Source organism: Pantherophis guttatus, chromosome 4, assembly GCF_059756535.1.
Source record: "Pantherophis guttatus breed Tessera chromosome 4, ASM5975653v1, whole genome shotgun sequence".
Lineage (NCBI taxonomy): Eukaryota > Metazoa > Chordata > Lepidosauria > Squamata > Colubridae > Pantherophis > Pantherophis guttatus.
In genome coordinates, this window is record NC_142066.1 from 111017428 (window position 1) to 111032609 (window position 15182).

General features: G+C 41.2%; 1 protein-coding gene across 6 annotated transcripts in view; it reads left to right on the top strand.

Annotated features, from left to right (window-relative positions):
* THRB (thyroid hormone receptor beta) overlaps positions 1 to 15182 on the top strand; it is a 277270-nt gene that overhangs the window by 45953 nt on the left and 216135 nt on the right. Inside the window, exons 1-2 of one of the 6 annotated variants that reach the window (XM_060685777.2) lie at positions 6181 to 6217; positions 12965 to 13074. The exons of 4 other annotated variants lie outside the window; for them this stretch is intronic. The gene's annotated coding sequence lies outside the window, so the exon portion shown is untranslated. Of the gene's footprint in view, positions 1 to 6180; positions 6218 to 12964; positions 13075 to 15182 lie in introns of those variants that run through there. One more of the 6 variants, XM_060685778.2, reaches the window with a different exon arrangement.

Here is a 15182-nt window from a genome sequence, read left to right on the forward strand (position 1 = left end):
ATGGAACCAAACTCACTCAACAAATATCTCACTTAGCACAATTGGTTTCAATTGTGGTTGCAAGTCGAAGACTACCTATACAAGATTATGCATATAAATCCAGATTCAAATCACAACCCGATTGCCTCAAAACTAGGTACATACACTCTTTAGTTAGTGAAATCAGTTGGGACTGATATTTCTATCACAAAGCAATATGGTTGTAAATTGACATAATATGAGTGTGTTGCTTAACTATGACAATTCTGGCATTTGCTAGTTGCTATTGTTAGATGAAACACAGGGACGTTAAAGAAGGACATCGTGTATTCACCATTTCTGACCTTCCTCTTCCTTTGACTTCGTTGAAGGAAGCCAGTAAATGAAATTGCAAATTGTGACCCTGTGAGTGTCAGGTGCTGGGATGATTTAAACTCTGAGAACTTGTCATAAGTTTGAACAGCACAGAATGAATGGTTGTTAAACAAGGAACACCTGTACTGGGGTGTCAGCTATGAATTTTGGGAATTGTACATTACATTTGAACAATATGTAGCCGGCAGCCCTGTTCAGGGTAACCCGCTCCCTGCTCCATCTGGGAGCGCGGGAGGATCCCTTGGAAGGCAGGGCGGAGGATTTCGGACAATACCTGTATGACAAAATCGCTCAGATCTGGGGGGACTTGGACTCTGACTGGGTAGATCAGGGCAGGGTGACGAGGAATAGTCTTGAGAATGTTATCTGGGAGGAGTTTGATGCTGTGACTCCCGATGATGTGGACAGGATTTTGGGGAGACTTAGTGCGGCCACATGTTTACTGGACCCGTGTCCCTCCTGGTTGGTACTGGCCTCCCGGGAGGTTACACGAGGCTGGCTCCAGGGTGTTATCAACGCTTCATTGAGTGAGGGTCACTTCCCCGTGGCCTTGAAAGAGGCGGTGGTGAGGCCTCTCCTCAAGAAGCCGTCCCTGGATCCGGCAATATTGGCTAACTATCGTCCTGTCTCCAACCTTCACTTTCTGGCAAAGGTTGTTGAGAGTGTGGTCGCGCGACAGTTTCCGCAATTCCTGGAGGAAACATCCTATCTGGATCCGTTCCAGTCTGGTTTCAGGCCTGGGCACAGCACGGAAACGTCATTGGTCGCGTTGGTTGATGATCTCTGGAGGGCTCGGGACAGGGGTTGCTCCTCTGTTCTGGTCCTGTTAGACCTCTCAGCGGCTTTTGATACCATCGACCATGGTATCATGCTGCACCGGTTGGAAGAGTTGGGGATGGGGGGCACCGTGTTACAGTGGTTCTCCTCCTTTCTCTCCGACCGGTCGCAGTTCGTGTTGGCAGGGGGGCAGAGGTCGACCTCGAGGCCTCTTATATGTGGAGTGCCTCAGGGGTCGGTCCTCTCACCCCTCCTGTTCAACATTTATGTGAAGCCGCTGGGCGAGATCATCCGTGGCTTTGGGGTGAGATACCATCAGTACGCTGATGATACTCAGCTGTACATCTCCACCCCAGGCCACCCCAATGATGCCCTTGAAGTGATGTCCCAGTGCCTGGAGGCTGTACGGATCTGGATGGGGAGGAACAGACTCAAGCTCAACCCTTCCCAGACTGAGTGGCTGTGGTTCCCGGCATCCCGATATAGTCAGTTGACTCCATCACTGACTATTGGGGGCGAGTCTTTGGCCCCCACAGAGAGGGCTCGCAATCTGGGAGTCCTCCTGGATACGCAGCTGTCCTTGGAGGAACATCTGACGGCTGTAACCAGGGGGACCTTTTATCAGGTTCGCCTGATCCGCCAGTTGCGGCCCTTTCTTGATCGGGATTCCCTGTGCACAGTCACTCATGCCCTCGTGACCTCTCGCCTTGATTACTGTAACGCTCTCTACATGGGGCTCCCCTTGAAGAGCACCCGGAGGCTCCAACTGGTCCAGAACGCAGCAGCGCGGGTAGTGACGGGAGCAGCGTGGCGCTCCCATGTAACACCGCTCCTGCGCGAGCTACACTGGCTCCCAGTGATCTTCCGGGTGCGCTTCAAGGTGTTGGTTATCACCTTTAAAGCACTCCATGGCATAGGACCTAGTTATCTCCGAGACCGCCTGCTGCCACCGACGACCTCCCATCGACCCGTGCGCTCCCACAGAGAGGGCCTCCTCGGGGTGCCATCAGCCAAACAATGCAGGCTGGTGACCCCCAGGGGGAGGGCCTTCTCTGTGGGGGCTCCCACCCTCTGGAATCAGTTGCCCCCAGAGATAAGGAGAATCCATGACCTCAGTGCCTTCCGCCGTGCCCTTAAAACCTTCCTTTTCCAACAAGCCGGGCTGGCCTAATTCTTTTTAAGTGTTTTTAATTGTTTTGTTTATTGTTTTAATTAATGGGGCCAAATTTATATATATTTTTAACTGTATTTTAATATTTGTATTTGATGTTTTTATTTGGCTGTTCACCGCCCTGAGTCCTCAGGGAGAAGGGCGGTATACAAATTCAAAAATAAAATAAAATAAAATAAAAATAAATAGTAGCTTGAAAAAAACATCAGAAATATTTATAATGGGCAAATGTTCAGCATCTTTGAAAATAGCAGTGAAAAAGATATTACAAGGTCTACACAATGGATATTTTTATATGACATGTAAGTGTAATAAATTGAATTTAATTGTAGCATTTAAATTATGCATTTTTATTTTTCAAAAACCTCTTATAAGTAGACCTTGGACTGACATATGAATGATACTTAAGTTTCACAGAATAATTAGTATAATATCACTTGACTATAATTGCACTTCTGCTACAATTTTATAATATTGAATAATATAAATTATTCCTAAAATATGGCCAGTATGACCATATAATCTTGTGAAATTGTTTCCTTGTATACTATGGCTATAAATATAAAGCAGTGTTGAACATTTTTATGCAGAATATTAATCATATTTTATTAATTGAAGAAGTTTCATTCTTTTTGTAATGTTTATTGAGCAAAGACAGAATTATAAAGTTAATTATTTTAATTTAATCAGATTTAGGTAAACTTAGACTTTGCATTATGCATTATGATAGAAGTTATCAGAGCATTAAAAAAGAATAAAAGATAAAAGCAAGAGATAAAACTAGTCATAATTACATATTATTAGCTTATGAGACTGTCCAGCGTAAACATTTGTGTGTTGGCTTCTGAAGAGATTTTCAGTATCCAATATTCCTTAAACATTTTTTTAAATGTAATATGGATGGGTTCTGATTTTACCTGTGACAACAGTTTTTATGTCTTTGCAGTAGCTGCCATTTGTTACTTGATCTTCACTGTTGGTAATTACTTTGGTAATGCAGTGAAGAGTCATGTGGTAATATAACCAACATGTCCCATGCTGAAAACATTGCAACATCACATGCTAATTATGCTACTAACAGTGATGAATGAGCCATGTGCCAAGATAAGAAATCACAGAGCACCCTGTGATTATGCAATTTCAAACATGCTACTGAGTGATTTAATTACTGGGAATAGATATGATGGGATGTGGGAATTATTTTTAAAAATGCCAGAAGTAGGCTTATAGTATCTGGGATGCAAATATCACTTAATGGTAGTAAAACAGGTCTTCTTTTTTTCATTGCTGACATATATTGTTTCTTCAGATTTTTTTTCACTAAGGTTATGGTAGCCTTAATTAAAGAAAAATGATAAATAGTTTATGCAAAGCCCAGTCAATACATAAATATTGGCAAAATTTATTCAATATAAAATATACCATTAACTCACCTTAATCACAAAAGAAATTATAGTGTTTCAATGCTTTTCTTGCATTTGTGAAATTGAAGGGAAGGTATAACAATACAGTATTGTTTGCAGAGTAAATGTATCCCTGTGACCTGGAGGAATTTCCTACTCTAGCAGACATATTCCTTTGATATCTTTTCTACAGCAATTTATGCTCCGCCCACAAACTCCACTTGCTGATAGGAGCAACACCTGTTTTGAGGATGATTTCCTTTCTTTAGTTTTTTTTTATAAAACTGTTGGACATCACCAGAGGAGTTGCACATTTTTTTTCAGGTGCTATTGTTTTATGTCTAAAAACACTCCTGAATTTAGGATACTATATATCAGGGGTTTCAAACTCAATTTCATTGAGGGTCGCATCAGGGTTGTGTTTGACCTCAGAGGGCCAGAGTGGGCATGGCCAGGGTAGGTGTGGCCAGCTCGATGTCACTTGTGTTGGGGGCACCACTGGCACTCTGCCAGTGAAAACGGGCTCCCAAGCTCCATTTTCCTCCTGCATGGCATCCTGCAACCTTCTGCCAGAGAAATGGAGCCATATGCGGCCCATCTGAGGTCCGTTTTTGTGGCAGAGGCACTGCGGGCTGGTCCTTTGCTATTTCCAGGGCCACCCTGGAAATAGCAATTTCCAGGGTGCCAAACTGCTGACAGCTGGTGATCAACTGAAGTAGCCTACAGTACTGCACTCTAACCACTGCACCACCACCACTCAAACTTAGTGGCTTAGTAACACTTAAAATTAGTATTTAGAATTCTTCATCTACATTCACTTTTCATTTTCTGGAATATGTCTATAAGTCTAAATTTGAGTTCTTGCAACCCTTTTACAAAAATTATATAAGTGATTGGTTAGTAATAATCAATAGGTTGTAATAAAACTACTACCTGGTAGTAGTGACTGAAAATAAAACTACTACGACTAGTACTATAACTTTTCTTGTTCAGGTACTATTATCATATCAAATAATATCAAATATTATTTTATTTTATTTTTATTTTTATATAAAAGCAGCTAAATTTAAAACTTCCTAAACTTTAAATGGCTAGGTCTAAAAAAAATAACAACTAAAAAAACCCCCAATTAACTATTTTTTTTAAAGCTCCCAAAGGGGAAAAAAACTTACCCAATAGAACAGGGGTCTCCAACCTTGGCAACTTTAAGACTTGTGGACTTCAACTCCCAGAATTCCTCAGCCAGCTTTGCTTTGCTGGCTGAGGAATTCTGGGAGTTGAAGTCCACAACACTCTGCTGGCTTGATTGCAGGCAGGGAGATACAGTTGTTTGCTGATTCAATCGATTGCAGGGATTACAGGAAGGCGTGGCGACCAGCAGCTAAGGTAAGCAAGCTGAGGGGGGGCAGAGGGAGGGATTTTTGCTACCGATTAGCAGGCAACAGCTGGGATCATCAGAGCTTGGCTGGTCAGAGCCATTTAAAAGGAAAAAAGTTTTTTTCTTTTACATGGCTCTGGCGATCCAGGCAATTCATCTGGGATCGTCAGAGCTGGGCTCTCAGAGCCATTTAAAAGAAAAAAAAGGCTCTGATGATCGCGCAGCTGGGCATGGGGGGCGGGGGCAGGGATTTTTGCTACCGGTTTTCCGAACTGCCCGCCGCCATTGCTACCTACTCGCCCGAGCCGGTCCAAACCAGGAGCATTTCACCCCTGATCTGTTGTTTAAATGCAGATATTGTATACCTAAAAGCTAGGAGCCTAAAAGACAGTCAATATTTTGGAGAGTGCTTGCTATTTCTTGCTGTCCCTTAAAATCCTCTCTTATCTGTTGTGTAATGTGCTTCTTGAACATTCATATTTTGCCCATATTAAAGCCTTTTGCTTTTATTTTGCCAATGAAAAATTCTTGCAAAATGACACATTTTTTAAGGGCACTTAAGAATTTGCATATCACTTAGAGAGTAGTTATTTTCAATACTTCAAAAGGGTGGTGGTTGTGATATTCAATATGTCATCAGTGTTAATCAAGTTTTGTGGCAGTTCTAACGACACAATCATTAACTAATACCACATTTTCATCTATTAAGCTCTAAACTTGATGACTCTACATTTATCTGCATCCTCACCATATTGACACATTTTTATTTATCAAATTTATATGCCACCCATCTTACTTCAGAAATAGCCTGCAGTACTGCATTCTAACCACTGCGCCATTGTGTCTCTAAAGATAGATCCCAGTGCCAGTTGGGAGAGCCATGTCTCGACATTCCAGAAGGCTGTGAATGGAAGAAGGAGGTGAACTAGCACAAAACTATGCTCTCCACGCCCAGCTCCCAGGATACCTTGATTGATGGTATTAAAGGCAGGCAAGAGGTTAAGAACAGCCAGGATGGATGGCTCTATGTGGCTCTATCAGAGGTCATCCAAATGCATAATCAATGCCATTTCTGTCTCATACCTGGGCTTAAATAACCCAACTGCAAGAGGTTCATATAATACAAAGTTAATGGTATAGCTCAGATCTTTGTGTTCTGCACATATTTTAATAGGTTTCATTTATTTTTAATTACTGATATTAATATATTATTGACTATTATCATTCACTTGGAGCTTAATTTATACATATTAATAAAATGTGTATGTGTATGTGTGCGCCTGGGAGGGATGAGCAAGGAATGCGAGGAATACATGCCAAAATTATATATGTTCCTAGCATGGTCACTCAAAGCATAAAAGTAATTTCAGCTGCCTACATAAAGCAAGCAAATACTTACGTTGGGTGGCATGGATATAGGAACATGTTGGCGATGGATGATCAGTTTAGTAACAATAACAGAGGCATCAATTCATACTGTGCAGGAAAAGTACAAATTTAACAGAAGCAAGATATGCTGCTTATGACTGGAAACTAGAATGTCATAGCTGGAAATATTAAAGAGGAAACCGTAATTAGAATATATAGCTTAGAAAACCAAAATGAAGTAAGAGAAGAACTTACCAGTTTCTATCAATCAAGTGATTTTATTCATTGATACACTGTCTTCAGGTAATGGAAACAATGCTTGTATTCATGTACATCACCCCATGGAATACATAGAAATCAAATTGACTATATATTTGTTAAAAAAAGGTGAAGTAACTTGATTATAAGAGATTATAAAGTAGACTATATATATATCTATATATCTATATATATCTTTAATTTATATGCCGCCCTTCTCCGGAGACTCAGGGCGGCTTACAATGCGTTAAGCAATAGCCTTCATACTTTTGTATATTTATACAAAGTCAGCTTATTGCCCCTACAATCTGGGTCCTCATTTCACCTACCTTTGAAAGGATGGAAGGCTGAGTCAACCTTGAGCCTGGTGAGATTCGAACTTGCAGTAATTGCAAGCAGCAGATGTTAATAACAGTGCTTCAGTCCACTGTACTACAGGCTCTGTAGTTTTAATTTTAAACTGAAAATGCGAGGAAAAGGGAAGTTCAAACAAAGAAAAAACCAAAAAATTTTGGAAGAAACATAACAGAATTTCAGAATGTTATTAGAAGGGACAAGAAACAGTATCACAACATTTGTAAAGAGATTAAAGGTGTAAATCCAAAATGAGAATTGAATAGTCTTCCAAAAGAAAACTCAGAATCTGAAAAGCTTGAAATGATATGCAAAAGGGTATAAAGGATAGATAGTAATTGATTCAAAGAAACCAAACAAAAAGAAGGAGTTTTCTGTAATAATTTACAGTGGAAATGTCAATATCCAACATAACATAGAAGAGATTCTCTACTTACAAGAACTTGTATTAGAAAATGAAGATAGAGTAACACCCTGATGATTATTATGATGGAAGGATACAGGACTCACAAAATACCACTGAAATGTGGCATGTGGTAGAAGAAGAATCAGTAAACATTCTAATTAAACTATGCCAACAAAGAACACAGCAGCCAACAGATTGCAATAGATCAATCTACATTCCAATATCATAAAAAGAAGACTTAACAGAAAATGCAGACTTATCATATAATATTCTTATTCTCATTCTAGATAAATAATATTTAAGATCCATCCAGATTAGAATTATACATACTCAATTTCATTGTATACATGATGTACAATGACAATAAAAGCTACACTATCCACAAATGAAATGGCTGATGTTCAAACTAACTTTTAAAAAGGCTGAGAAACACATTATTGCTGTTGCATTCTGGAAAATTGAGAAAGCCAAAATATATCACCAAAATTTTTTATTTATTTTAGTTATTATTCATATTTCTATGCTGCCCACTCTCCAAGGACTCTGGGTGGCTTACACCAAAGAAGTATACTAAATAGCATATTGCCCCCAGCAATCTGGGTCCTCATTTTACCCACCTCGGAAGGATGGAAGGCTGAGTCAACCTTGAGCCGGTGAGATTTGATCCGCCGATCTGCTGAATTAGCAGTCAGCTGAAGTAGCTGCAGTACTGCATCCTAACCACTGCGCCACCTCGGCTCATACCCATACTTATCGTCATGGGGGATTTCAACCTTCCATCTGCGGGTGAGGCATCAGAGGCGGCTCGGGAGTTCATGGCTTCCATGACGGCCATGGACCTGACCCAGTTAGTTCAAGGCCCAACTCACATAGGGGGACACACTCTGGACCTGATTTTTGTCTCTGGTCAGTGGTTGAATGATCTTGGTAGAGGGGACCTAGATATTAAACCCTTGTCATGGACAGATCATTCGCTCCTCCAACTAGACTTTCCTACCGCCTTCCCCCGCCGCAGGGAGACGGAGCCAACTAGATGGTTCCGTCCCAGGCGCCTGATGGACCCCGAAAGGTTCCTGACGGAGCTTGGGCCATTCCCTGAGACCCTAACACACGACTCGACTGAAGAGCTGGTGGCCGCCTGGGAAAGGGCGGCCACCGGAGCTTTGGACCGCGTCGTGCCTTTGCGGTCTCTGACCCGATGCCGATCTCAACTGGCTCCTTGGTTCTCTGAGGAGCTGAGAGAGATGAAGCGTCGGAAAAGACGCCTAGAGAGCATTTGGAGGACTAGTCAATCCGATTCCGACCGGACACAGGTGAGGTCTTATATCAAGACCTACCTAGTGGTGATAAAAGCGGCAAAGTCTAACCACTTTTCCGCTCTTATCACATCTGCAGAGAACCGCCCAGCCGCCTTGTTTAGGGTGACCCACTCCCTTCTCCGGGGGGGAGTGCGGGAAGATCCCTTGCAGGGTCGTGCTGAGGATTTTGTGCAATTCCTGCATGATAAAGTCGCTCGGATTTGGGATGGCTTGGACTCCGACTGGATGAGTCCACGGGAGGAGACGAGGGCAGGTCTTGAGAATGTTATCTGGGAGGAGTTTGATCCTGTGACTCCTGAGGATGTGGACAGGGTTCTGGGTAAGATTAGTGCCGCCACGTGTTTATTGGACCCGTGTCCCTCCTGGTTAGTGCTGGCCTCCCGGGAGGTTACACGAGGCTGGCTCCAGGGGATTATAAATGCTTCTTTGAGTGAGGGTGCCTTTCCTGCCACCTTGAAAGAGGCGGTAGTGAGGCCCCTCCTCAAGAAGCCTTCCCTGGACCCGGCTGAATTAGCCAACTATCGTCCAGTCTCCAACCTTCGTTTTGTGGCGAAGGTTGTTGAGAGCGTGGTGGCACGACAACTTCCCCGGCACCTGGATGAAGCTATCTATCTGGACCCGTACCAGTCGGGCTTCAGGCAGGGGTACAGCACAGAAACGGCATTGGTCGCGTTGGTGGATGATCTCTGGAGGGCTCGGGACAGGGGTTGCTCCTCTGTCCTAGTCCTATTAGACCTCTCAGCGGCTTTTGATACCATCGACCATGGTATCATGCTGCAGCGATTGAGGGGGTTAGGAATAGGGGGCACCGTTCTGCGGTGGTTCTCCTCCTTCCTCTCCGACCGCTCGCAGTTTGTGTTGGCAGGGGGACAGAGGTCGACCTCGAGGCATCTCGCATGGGGAGTGCCGCAAGGGTCGGTCCTCTCGCCTCTCCTGTTCAATATTTATGTGAAGCCGCTGGGTGAGATCATCCATGGTTTTGGGGTGAAGTGTCATCTGTACGCTGACGATACTCAGCTGTACATCTCCACCCCAGACCACCCCAACGATGCCCTTGATGTGATGTCCCGCTGCCTGGAGGCCGTGCGGGCCTGGATGGGGAGGAACAGGCTCAAACTCAACCCCTCCAAGACCGAGTGGCTGTGGCTTCAGGCGCCCCGATATAGTCAGCAGGTGCCATCGCTGACTATTGGGGGTGAATCCTTGCCCCCCACAGAGAGGGCTCGCAATCTGGGTGTCCTCCTGGACGCACGGCTGTCTTTAGAAGAGCACATGACGGCCGTGGCCAGGGGGGCCTTTTATCAGGTTCGCCTGATTCGCCAGTTGCAGCCCTTTCTGGATCGGGACACCTTGCGCACGGTCACTCACGCCCTTGTCACCTCCCGGTTGGACTATTGTAATGCTCTCTACATGGGGCTCCCCTTGAAGACCACTCGGAGGCTCCAGCTGGTCCAGAATGCGGCCACGCGGGTGGTTATGGGTGCAACTCGTTGCGCCCACGTGACACCCCTCCTGCGCGAGCTGCACTGGCTCCCAGTGGTCTTCCGGGTGCGATTCAAGGTGTTGGTTACCACCTTTAAAGCGCTCCATGGCATAGGACCCGGGTACCTTCGAGACCGACTTCTGCCACCAATAGCTTCCCACCGACCAGTCCGCTCCCACAGAGAGGGTCTCCTCAGGGTGCCATCAGCCAAGTTATGTCGGCTGGCGACACCCAGGGGGAGGGCCTTCTCTGTGGGAGCCCCAGCCCTGTGGAATGAACTGCCCCCGGAAATACGTAAAATCTCCGACCTCCGGGTGTTTCGCTGCGCTCTGAAGACCCTGTTGTTCTGCCAGGCCGGGCTATTAACATAACGTTTTAAATTGGGGTATTTTAAATTTCTGGGATTTTAATTGGAGCCTAATTATTTAATGATTTTAAATTTTAATTGTTGTTTTGTTTCTGTGTTTTTAAATAGGCTGTACACCGCCCTGTGTCTTTCGGGAGAAGGGCGGTATAGAAATAAAATTATTATTATTATTATTATTATTATTATTATTATTATTATTATTATTATTATTATACATCGGATCAACACATGCTACATTGTGTTGATCATCTCAAACTATGGAATGTCTTTAGAAGAATCGAAATCCAAGAACATCTATTGCCCACATGTGAAACCTGTATACAGGTCTGGAAGCCACAATACTTCTGACAGATCATTGCAAAGCAGACAAGCTCCAAGTTGGCAAAAGAAAACAAGGTTGTACACTCTCCCCTTATTTATTTAACATGTATGCCAAATAAATATTAAATGAAGCTGGATTGGAAAAAGATGAGCATGGTGTCAGCTCCTCTGGAAACGCCAGTGCTTTGCCGGGCGATGTAGCGCACATACACGCACAAGTAAGTGGAGCCAAAACCCAGTTTAATGATAGCTACATAGCGACTTACAGTAGGCACTGAACTGGTTAATCAGAAACAAAGTCGGAGATGCCTGTGCTCTCCTCCCATGCAGTTTTATAAGGAGTGGGAGTGTTTTACTATCATCAGGTAATCTGCAACAGCTGCTGGAATCAAATCTGCCGCTCGGTTCTCCTGTCTTTGGGTGCAGATCTCTGATGTCATCCTTAGCTTCGTTTACAATCTGCTACACAAACCCCCCTCCTTTCCTTCTTCGTGTATCCCACCCCCTCTTCTTTGTGTTCCATCCCTCACCTGCTATCACCCGTGCATACAGTCCTAATATCAACACACCCCCTCCACCTGCTCTGTCGCTGGATTTTGTTCTGGGTCGTCCGGAGGGGATTCCCCCCCTTCCTGGTCTCCCATGCTGACGTGGTAACGCGGTGTCAAGCGGTATTTGACACTCGACACATGGTTTTAAAATTGAAAGAAGAAACATCAGTAATCTCTGCTATGCTTATGATAAAAGTTTGATAGGTTGCAAAGGATCTACAAACTTTTGTGATATAAATGATGGAACACAATGAAAAAATGGGACTTCAATTAAATATGAAGAATGGTTAACGACCATTGCAAACAAATAGAGACAAGGTGGCGCAGTGGTTAGAGTGCAGTACTGCAGCTACTTCAGCTGACTGCTAGTTCAGCAGATCAGCAGATCAAATCTCATCGGCTCAAGGTTGACTCAGCCTTCCATCCTTCCGAGGTGGGTAAAATGAGAACCCAGATTGTTGGGGGCAATATGCTATTTAGTATACTGTCTTTGGTGTAAGCCGCCCAGAGTCCTCGGAGAATGGGCGGCATAGAAATACAAAAAATAAATAAATAAATAAATACAGGTGAAGATTCTGAGATGGTAAATAGGTTCTGCCTTTTAGGATTGACTATCAACAATGAAGGAACTAACAATCAAGAAACATGCTGCAGACTAGCACTTGTTAAGTAGCCTTGAAGAAAACAATGTTCATAGATATGACTATATTTGCAAATATCAGAATCATCCAGGAAACAGTTTTTATTCTATGTAAACAAAAGTTAAACTTCAAAGAAACTAGTTGAAAAGAATATTGACACTGTTGAAATTTAGCATTGGAGATGCTTTTGAGAATACCTCTTGGGAATACCAGGAATTGCCAAGAAATTATACCAATGGATCATTAAGCAAATCACTTCGAGTTTTCATTGGAAAAATATGGCTTATTTTATGCTACTTCAGATGCATTATGTGAAAACTCAGCTCCCTGGAAAGATTCTAATGTTGAATAAGATGGAAAGAAAGGGAAGATGAGGTCCAGCAGCAAAATAGATGGATCTAAACACAGTGGCAGTGGGTACACCATTATAACACCTGAAAGATCAATTTAGGAATAGATTGTCTGATTTTTTCAACATAGGCCACCCTGTCCTTGAATGGCTGGGTGGACTGGATATTAACATTTGAAGCACTATAAATCTATATATTTGCCGTACGCTAAATAAAAAAATAAGGAATAGATTGCCATGGAGAAAATCTATCCAGGTCTCTGAAAATCAGCGTTGACCTGATGGTCGCAATCAATCATAAAATGCAGAAACTGAATTGGAAATAATATGACAAAAGTGGATTATCCTTAATTTTTCAGGCTGTTTCTAGACACAAAATAGAATCCTCTAATTCATTAAAGGACATTTTTAATATTCAAGATGTCTACATTAATTGATACTGATTTTTTTTTTCAATCTTGCAGAGTGGACAACTTGTGTAGCATGGTTCCAAAACAGAAAGAAACCCTGGAGGCTTACTTTCAGTTTTTTCTATAAATAACAACAACAACACAACAACAACAACAGAAATGAAGTAAGCTATCAGTTTGGTTTCAATAACTGTTAAGAAGCACAACCTACAAAAGCAAAATATTCTGACTCTTCTTTTCACAAACTATGTTACCTATTTTATTTGATCAGAATACAGTTCATCTCAGAAGCTTGAAGGATCTATTGAAACTTTGCTGGACCCAGCCAATTTTAAATGACCAGAAGAATTGGATTATTGCTGTATTTTATTTAATATAAAGAAGGAGGAAAAAAAGAGACAAAGAATGGAAAATTTAACTGTTATACTTTCATTTAATTGAAGATTGTTTTGTTTTTCACTATTAAAGGATTCGCCATTTTGTTCAGGGATAATTATGTTTTAAACAAATCATTTACACATTCTAAGGAAACCCAACTTTATTTTTGCCCAAGAATATATAATGGTTCACATACAGTTCTATAATTATTGTTCAAATAATTATATGACAATCAGTCTCATGAATATTTTGAATTAGATGCATTATCTCAGATTAACTGGACTTTATTTTATATTTCTAGGATTAAATATAGTTCTAATTCCTAGTTTTGTCCGATTGCTCTATATCAAATCCTCATGCGGCTGGGGAAAGATGAAGGAACCAATAAGGTATCTTTAATCTTTACGGTTGGTTAAATGTAAATGCAGAATCTTAGAAACTGATTTCAACCCTCATTTTTTAAAAATTTTTAAAAACTTTTATTCATTTAAGAAACCACATAATACATTTATAAATGCAAATAAAACAATTTACAACAAGCATCATCTTAATGACATCTACCTATAATATCTGAATTGTTACAATATCAATATCCTATATTCTTCAGTATACATTATTTCTCTCACCTTATATAATGATATTATTTTATTGATATCTGGTGTCTCTTTCTTAAATTTCATTTGATGTAAAAATTTATTTTACTCTATTGATATCTTTTCTTTTATTTAATTTTTCTTTCTTTCTTCTTCTCTTTTTTTTCACTTCCCTCTAACCATTTATACCACTTTTGCCAGACCAGATAATATTCAGATTCTTCCTTTCCTTGGATCTCCTTGGTGAGTTTATCCATCTCAGCACATTCCATAATTTTGGATATTAATTTCTCTTGAGTCGGGACCTCTTCTTGTTTCCAATTTTGTGCGTATATGATTCTTGCTGCAGTCAAAATGTGTGTTATTAAATATATTATTTCTTTTTCATATTTGCTTGTAGGTATTCCTAATAAGTAAGTTTCTGGTTTTAATGGTACCTTTTGAGTTATTATTTGTTCCAGTTGCATTTTTATATTGTTCCAGAATTTTTTAGCTTTGGAACATGACCACCATATATAATAGTATGTCCCTTTATGCGCTTTTACATTTCCAACAGAGTGGAGATGTACTGGGAAACATTTTAGAAATTCGCGCCGGTGGTAGATGCCACCTATAGAACAATTTATAAGCATTTTCTTTGTATGGTACAGATAATGTTAATTTATTAATACTTTTCCACAATTTTTCCCACTTATTTAATTCTATTGCATACCCAAAATTCGTCGCCCATGTGATCATATTCTCTTTAACTACTTCCTCTGCTAGTTTATATTCCAATAGAAAATTATAAATTTTGGTTATTAATTTCTCATTGGGGCCTAATAAAATTTTATCCAACTGATTTGGTTCCATTTGAATTCCAGTTTTTTCCATATCAGATTTATATCTGGATTTTAATTGCAAATATGATCACCACTCTATTTCCACATTTTGCATTCTCAATTCTTCTCTTGTTTTTAGTTTTCCTTCTTCATTTAAGATTCCCTGATATGTTTTTAATTTATTTGTATCTATTGTATTTGGATAAATATGTGCTTCCATTATGGAAGTCCACCTAGGAATCCTATCATAGTGATATTTTCTGATTTCATTCCATATTTTAAGCAAATTGTCTCTTACAATATGTCTGCAAAATCAACCCTCATTATAGTGAATTAATTAAGACAGAATTTTGGGTTCATTTTTTTAGTGATCCAAAATTCTTTTTTTAAAAATGTTTTTACTTTTCTTTCTACCTGGCTGATTTCAGTTCCTGTTTATGAGATAGGAGTCAGGTGCCGTTTCTGCTGTCACTTGATCGT